Source organism: Dreissena polymorpha, chromosome 5 (genome assembly GCF_020536995.1).
Source record: "Dreissena polymorpha isolate Duluth1 chromosome 5, UMN_Dpol_1.0, whole genome shotgun sequence".
NCBI lineage: Eukaryota > Metazoa > Mollusca > Bivalvia > Myida > Dreissenidae > Dreissena > Dreissena polymorpha.
In genome coordinates this window covers 61,459,127-61,467,318 of record NC_068359.1, presented here as the reverse complement: position 1 = coordinate 61,467,318, position 8,192 = coordinate 61,459,127, and positions in this window count along the sequence as shown.

Below are 8,192 nucleotides of genomic sequence, written 5' to 3'. Positions count from 1 at the left end.
TTAATAAATAGTAATACTAATAGACTATCACGCATACAAGAAACCAACTGTTTTATTTCCATACATTGTATTGTATTAAATATGAAATTGCACTACATGAATATTTTTTGGAATATAATAGAACAGAACACATGGTTTATTCGAGTATACATAGCACACAATAATAAATTACAGCAAAGCACATTTATAAACTGAAAGAGTCGTAATTATTTACATTACAATATATAGCAGCACTGTTATTATTTTAATACAGATCTCCAAATGTTTTCACATTTCGTTTTCTACAAATGGTAAGCGCTATAGCTACCATAACTAACACCTGTTTTATCACAATTACATAATGAGGGAATGGAATACATTGTTAATTTAAGACTCATGCTATTTAAATTTACGGTCAATTGCCTCTATATATATATATATCTATATAACCCGCTTATAAAAGATACTCATATCAAATTGATTGGATTGTGATTATCAAGTCAATTAAAAAAATATCTGCATTCATTTTACATTAATATATATACTTATGGTGGCTAATTGCTTTTATCACCTACCCTTTGTCGGATAAATGCGTGATATACTTACATTATTGAATATAATGGTCACCAATTTAACTACTCAACACCTAGTGTTCCACTAATATACTTACATTATTGATTCAGGGTACTTTCTTTGATGATTATATAATGGTCACCAATTAAACTACTCAACACCTAGTCCCTGGTCGTTTCGCACCTAATATGGGGGCGAAACGACCAGGTGCGAAATGACCAGGGCGGAAACGTCTTGGGGGCGAAACATCCGAGGACCCTCTGCACCGCTACTGGTAGCAATTTGATTATCATCAACTGGTTACCATTGAAAATCTGTTAGCCAAGTTTCTTGAAAAGTTCTGGTGCGTTTACTTAGATCATATTTTTTATCATAATCTTTCTTAGTTTTTTGGGGAGGTGGACTGCTCAAAGCTTCGGGGTTCTGCTCCGTTGTTGAAGATTTAAAAAAACAAAATGTTCCATTTAATCTTTACCATTAAAGTCGTCTTAAATAACAAGGTAGACCGTGTTTTGATTATCTTAGTTTGATACTTTTTATTTCCGTTTGATTGTAAAAATAAAGAAACCAGTCTGTACACTGTCTAACAGTCGGGCTGAATGTTGAAAATGGGGCATGCTCCCGGTCTCTTATAGAATAAGGGAGATCACTGCGCAGGAGAGTGCACGTATTTTAGCTTGAAGGGCTACGCAAAAAGCACTGTCAATGTAATCGCGTGTCAACATCCGCTTGTAAAACTTAATTACGGCTTTAATACAATGTTTTTTTTTGTATACCTGGACCCGACTTTTAAAAAACTTGTTGTCCACGGACAACTTAATTGAAAAAAAACAGTTGCCCAGACAAGCAAATGTACGACTCGGGCAACTCGGACATTTGATTTCGCCACCCCTGTAAGTATAAAAGGGGCAATAATTCTGTCAAAATGCTTGATACAGTTGTCTGCTCTTGTTTATAGATAAGGGTCATGTTGGTAAAGAAGTACATGTATGCAAAGTATAAAAGTAATTTGTAAAAGGACAAAGAAAATATATGGGGTAGTACACAAACTTTAACATGTGCACGCTAACGGTAACGCCGACGTGATCAGGATAGCTCCATTATATATATTTCATATATATTAGTCAAGCTAAAAATGAGTGAAAATCTCTGACCTGTCTCCACCCCATCCCCTTTAACTTTTGACCCAGGGGTCAGATCAAAATTCCATATAGTGCAGGGTCGCACATAATGCTCATAGCTACCATGTGTTTAAGTTTCAAGGTTCTAGTGCTCATGGTGTAGGAGATAGTGGCTAGGACAGACGGACAGACTGATGGTGGAGATAACCACAATGAACCTGTTAACAGCCAACTAACGCTGCCAACAAAGCACAAGCTTTACGTGTCAGGATGCGGCACTATCTATACAAACTGCATAAGGAATTACAAGACGCTTAGGGTTTGAGGGACACCAAACCTGATTATGAGTCTTCCACACCTTAAGCATTTTAATAACCCTTTGCATGCTGGGAAATTTGTCGTCTGCTAAAATGTCGTCTGCTGAATTTCTAAAATAAGCATTTTCTTCAAAAAATTTTCAAAGAATACTATCAGAATAGCAAACAGTTTGGATCCTGATGAGACGCCACGTTCTGTGGCGTCTCATCTGGATCCAAACTGTTTTCAAAGGCCTTTAAAATTCGGTTCCCGCACTGAAAGGGTTAAATATACTTATTTGCTTGTGTACATGTACCTGATAATAAATTATTATTATTACCTGTTTTGGCATCAACAAGCTTTATCAATTGGCCCTCAAATTTTGCACATAAACGCTACATGATCAACCAATATGCCTTTTCATTTCAAGTCGGAAAGCAATTTAGCCCTTATTCGGCCATTATAGGGTGGAGGATCTATTTAAAATACAACTATTCCAGATACAAAAATATGAATTCATTTATTTAATGCACTTATTTTCTTCTCTTTTGCTACGAAATGACCATAAACCAGCTTTCCCAGTCATATTTTGCACTAGCAGATGATATTTCTTTTTTTACATATGAAAGGTAAAAAGAAATTCAAGCAGCATTTTATAATATAAATTTTAAAATGCACTCAATCATGCACTTCCAAACAAAATTATTGTAATTCTGTTATTTATAATCATATTAATAATGCCTCATTTTTCTCAAGTTTATGGTTTACTATCTTTTTTTCCCAATTTTATGGTTTATCTTGATTATTTTCTGAATTCAAAAGGCACTGGCTTAAAAAAACTGTCTATGCATGTAACTGTATATTGAAATCTCTTTATGAGTGATTATAAATGCATGATAAAATTCTAACATGTTATGTAATAGATAAATCTATATTGTTTGTATTTTTTCGTAAACATTATTAGCCACCGTTGTTGTCAAACATATATTTTTGTTTTATTAATGACGTTGTTTCACAGATTACTGTAACAGAGCTACAGATAAGGTGGGCATTTGTGCAAATACCCAATGTAAAATTGCCGATTACGCATAGAAAAATAAAACCATGCGTTCCGAAACCCCATTGAAATTGCCGATTACGCATATCATATTTTTCCTTTGCATAACGAGTAAATTTGTCCCGGAAATACCCTGGTCCGAAATACCCGGATTCTGTCCGCTTTGTTCAAGCGCTTTCAGTATAACCTTCAGTACAATAATATGTACGGAAAAAAGTGTCTTTGTGACTACGTGTTATTGTTGTGAAAATGTCGAAATCGTGAGGCCTTAAAAATGGAAACATCGTATCCTAGGCACAAAGAAACTCAATTTTAAGATATTTAACCGCAGGCAACACAAAATCAGAAGCGGAAAATATAGTGAAACTAATTCTTGACGATATTATGTCGGAGGCAATTGCTGTCAGTGCTTACATTGTAAGAAAACTGGTGGAAAAAATCGTTGAACTTTTTTTTTGAATCAAGACTGTATATTATGGATACATCTACATAATTACACAAAATCTCTGAAACTTATCAATTAAGAGTGGAACTACAACCAGCTTATTCAGATAAGCAGGTGAGAATTTAAGACAATGAACATACCCAATTTTAAAACAAAGGTACCCAATTGTCAATTAAAGTACCCGTTGTGGGTACCGACTTTTTTGTACCCAATTGAATATGAAAATACCCAATTGAACTCAAAAGTAGTGGGTATTAACCCAATTACTCAGAAAAGTTATCTGGAGCTCTGCTGTAACGTACAATCTTTATACGGAATGAAGGAGTTTTTATTTACAAGTACACTTTTTGTATTTTTTTGATAGTCTACTTAATTTTTGTTTTACTGTTAAATAAAATAACGCCGCACGCGTCAGACTAATGTCGTTAAAATCTAGAGTTTAAATGAAATTATGTCACAAGATATACGTATAAAAATATTTAACTGCATGTCCGACTTGTCGTCATTAAATTCAAGTCGTCATTAAATTCAAGATTTAAAATGAAAATACGTCACAAGATATTATGTACTTCATACCATACGAGTTTTTTAGGATATTTTCAGATCTGAATACTGGTATTTTACGTGTTAAACTTTAACTGTAATGTATCGCAGATTCAGAGATGTATGTTTTGTTGTAAAGGTCATTTAACCCAACATATCTCAGACACAAAGAGTGTCCAAATTTGTGCAAACAATTAAATTAAAACTAAGACATTTATCGATTGTCATTACCTGCTGTATAATTTATTTGTGTACTGACATATATTCAATTGTGGTGAAATCAACCGGGATCACCTTGGTGAGAATCTGGTGGAAAAATCACTGCACTAAGGCCTAAATTAAAATTGAGTTTGTTTGCCCTTTACCGACCGACCCACTTTTTACCCCCCGACCCAAAATTTTTTATTGCGATTTCTGAAAACGTATTTTTTTTATTTTCGTTTTTTTCGCCGATCATAAAAGAGCCGACTGCAATATTTATTCGTGCGCATATCTATATCCCTGTCCATTATTATCGCCTCTGACCGATCTAGGTCGCTCCGATGGTTGGAATTTCATATGCCCCAGTATAGACAGTAATACAAGCGTCTATAACCAGCATCGCGATCAGCGGTGTTCCGTGAAAATGGCAGAACGACATCATACTTAACTATTGGTTCGCGAAAGTAGTCGGACATATACGAGTTTATGTTCGTTGTACACATGTTGTTAACGTGATCCAAGATGGCGGACAATTAAAAGAAATAACGATGCTCAGCGAGAACAAATGACTGTCGAATTTACGACGGACATCATATAATTAGTATGGATTAATGAAAAGAGCGTGTCATTCTACGATGGAGCATACGTTTTAGATACAAATAAAACTCTTTTTTTTTTGGAAATGTATGAACTGAATGTCACAGAACAAGTGTTTGAAAATTGGAATGCAGTCTACTCGCAAAGAAAAATACATCTAACAGTTACAGGATTATCGTTCGAAAATGCAAAATAAAAGACAAACATGATTTGATTTATATGCAACTGGATCTGTGTTTAATCAGATTCATGTGCATATTCTGCTTTATTATGTTTGCCACACTAAACAGTTTACTGTAATGGCATGTTAGTGAAATGGATATGTAAAGGTAAACTTATTAAATATATTAAAGACTCTTAGCTTAATACATCGATAACACTCAAGTATATATGTTTAAAGCGTTATTATATCCACAAACTGAAACTAACACCCTTAATTTATTTCCCCAAATAAAGTTTTCATGCTTATGTTAGTTGCAATAATAAAACTCCCAGCTATTGACCCTCTGAGCTGTGCGTATGTACTCATAAAAGCTTAGAGCATTCAAGAAGAAATAATGCTTTATAATAATGTTCAGTTTGCCCTTTTATGAATTTACTCTGCCATGCCGAGACTATGCACTAACCGGTCAAACACTTAAAATTGAGGCCTGTACAAATTTCAACTGGCCTGTGAATGTTCCTCCTGGTAGGCAAGTCTGGCCTGTAAAATGTGACGGTCTTTCGCCATGTCTGAATTTTTCCATTAAAGACTTTGGGCTGTCTTTCTACACTCCTTCAATGCTTGTTGCATGCTAATTAAGCCCAATTTAAGGGAAAGGTTTAAGTTAAAAATAAAAGCTGTCTGGCTGTTAAATAATTACAAATGCATTTGAGCAATTAACATCATATAATGAACAAATATTTGATGTAATAACACACAAGCATGCATTTGATATTAATATATGCAAGAAACAGCAAACAAGATAATGTTAAGCTACATAGGGCTTCGTACACTGCAACAGTGCTTTAATAACCGTGTTTTAAATATTCATAGACTATTAGTGTATTAAAAATATGATTTCTCAAATAAATTAAAATAATTTTCCTACCTACCTACCCACCTGTAAAATTTAGGGTCGGTAAAGGGCAAACCAACAATATTTTAATTGTGGCCTAACCTGAGACATCAGTCTGTCATGATTGATTGCTCAGTTGTACATATTTTTCTCATTCTGGCTACCATAACTTTAAATGTCGCTTTTTATGATTTTTGACTGGCGCGACTTTATAGTTATGGACCAACCCCATTAGGAAAGTCAACCAGAAAATGCCGAAAAGTCGACAGTTAAAAAAGACCGGTCCAAAACAGCTTTTAAATGCAGTTATTGGCCCATATCAATCACTTGATTGGAAAGATTGACATTTTTCACATTTAACTGATACATTCTTTCACAAAATACTATCTTAAACATTTAAAATTTATCTATTCTGCTCTTACATATCGAGAAAAACAGCGATGTGACAGACTTTCTTGAAATGCGAATCTCCCGAGATTTCACGGTCATATGATGGTATTTCTACTTTTAGTAACATACCATGTGCTCAAGTGTTTTCAAATTCAGAATGACATTTCCCGGTATTTTAGAATATTCTGGCTTGTTTTGTGAACAAATTGTAGTGTAAATACAAACTCAAAGTAAATATTTAAAACTACCCGATTCACACTGAAATCATTTTTATAATCCACCAGACTTGTTGTTAATCACAAATAATAGATTTCAGAAAACGAAAGTAATGTTTACAATTTCAGCAAAAATTGTCAAGGTCGTTCGAAAGTATCCAAATTAAAACTAGTCTTGGACAAAGCGACAATGGCGTCAAAATTGTGAATTTCAGACTGATGAGAGTTATTTTCATCTATTGTAAGATGCATTTGAAACATTTGAACCTTAAAATATTCCTCGGTGCAGTAATTTATATTCATTCACCAATATATGTAGAAATGTATCCAAGAAAATGAGTATTCTTTGATTTATAGCATGACATAAATATGTTACGACTCTGGTTGACTTTTGATACGGGGTTGGCTTCATCATACAGGTATGTCAATACTATATCAGTGTCCGACAAATTTCTTATTGCATGTTATAGATATTACATGTATGTGCACATGTATGTGTACTTAAATTCGGACAGCACGTTAAGTTGGAAACGTAAATAAAGCGTTTAGATGATCAATACGACTGACTCGTATGGTGTTAATCAATGCAATTGCTCTTTTTAACAACAAATACCGAGTTTCAAGAAATCAAGAGTATTAAATCATTTATTTACTTGTGTCCGACTTTAAGTTCTGTCCGAATTTACGTATTGCATCCGTATGTTACGACACTAGTGTGCAGTCAGTATACAATACAATAATTGTTTCAATAATGAAGGAACTGATACAGTGTAACGGTAACGATACAGCGTGTTTACATTATATTTTATTAAGAGGAAATGTCAATGCCAAATAATTCGCGAGATACCCCGGTACTTTAGTTGAAATTCACAACGAAACTTTTAATGGAAACTAAATGATCTCAATGATGTACCCGCTACGAAATTTTTATTTACAAATAAATACACCCATGCCAATTTGTGCGCGCTTTTTATCTGGACCAGGGGCCTATACGTTTGTATAGGTCCCTGTCTGGACAAAGAAATTCATTTATTAAATGTAGAATTTTGTAACCTAAAATAGCTGTACACAACGTGTGCAAACCGTCGCAGGTGATTTACGCAAGTTGCAATTGAACGGTCCTGATTGGGAGCTTATTTCATCATATCTTTAAATAGAATCATATGCCGAAATTCAATTGACACTTTAGAAAATTTCAAACGTTTGTGTTTATGACTCTCATCGTCTATATTACCCTCCCATAATTTGGTTTAAAAAAAATTAAATTGGGCATATATGGGATTATTGATTAACAGTCGATCAATCCAATTATTAATTGACAATGCAAACTAATTAGCAGGTGTTAACCGCGTTGTTATTAATATTCATTTTCGGTTTCGTTACCGTTTTGAAGAATCCGCTATTGTTTTGATTTATTTAATGTTCGGCATCCTTGGATATTTAACGACATCAAAAACGTAGTCGCTCTTACTCATTGTTGCGGTTAACAAAAAATTCCAAACTGCGAAATGATGTTGCATCATGTGCGCCAACTATCCAACCGGCTCTCATTATATTATTAGCAGACGACAAATGTTGATTCTGATTGAATGATTAAAATGCACTCTTACTGTTTACGACATTACCGCAAGTGATCGGTGATTGATAAGATAATTGATTGCACTTTGTTATCGGATTATAAACAAGACACGGTGTAGAAACACATGGTCAGCGTGT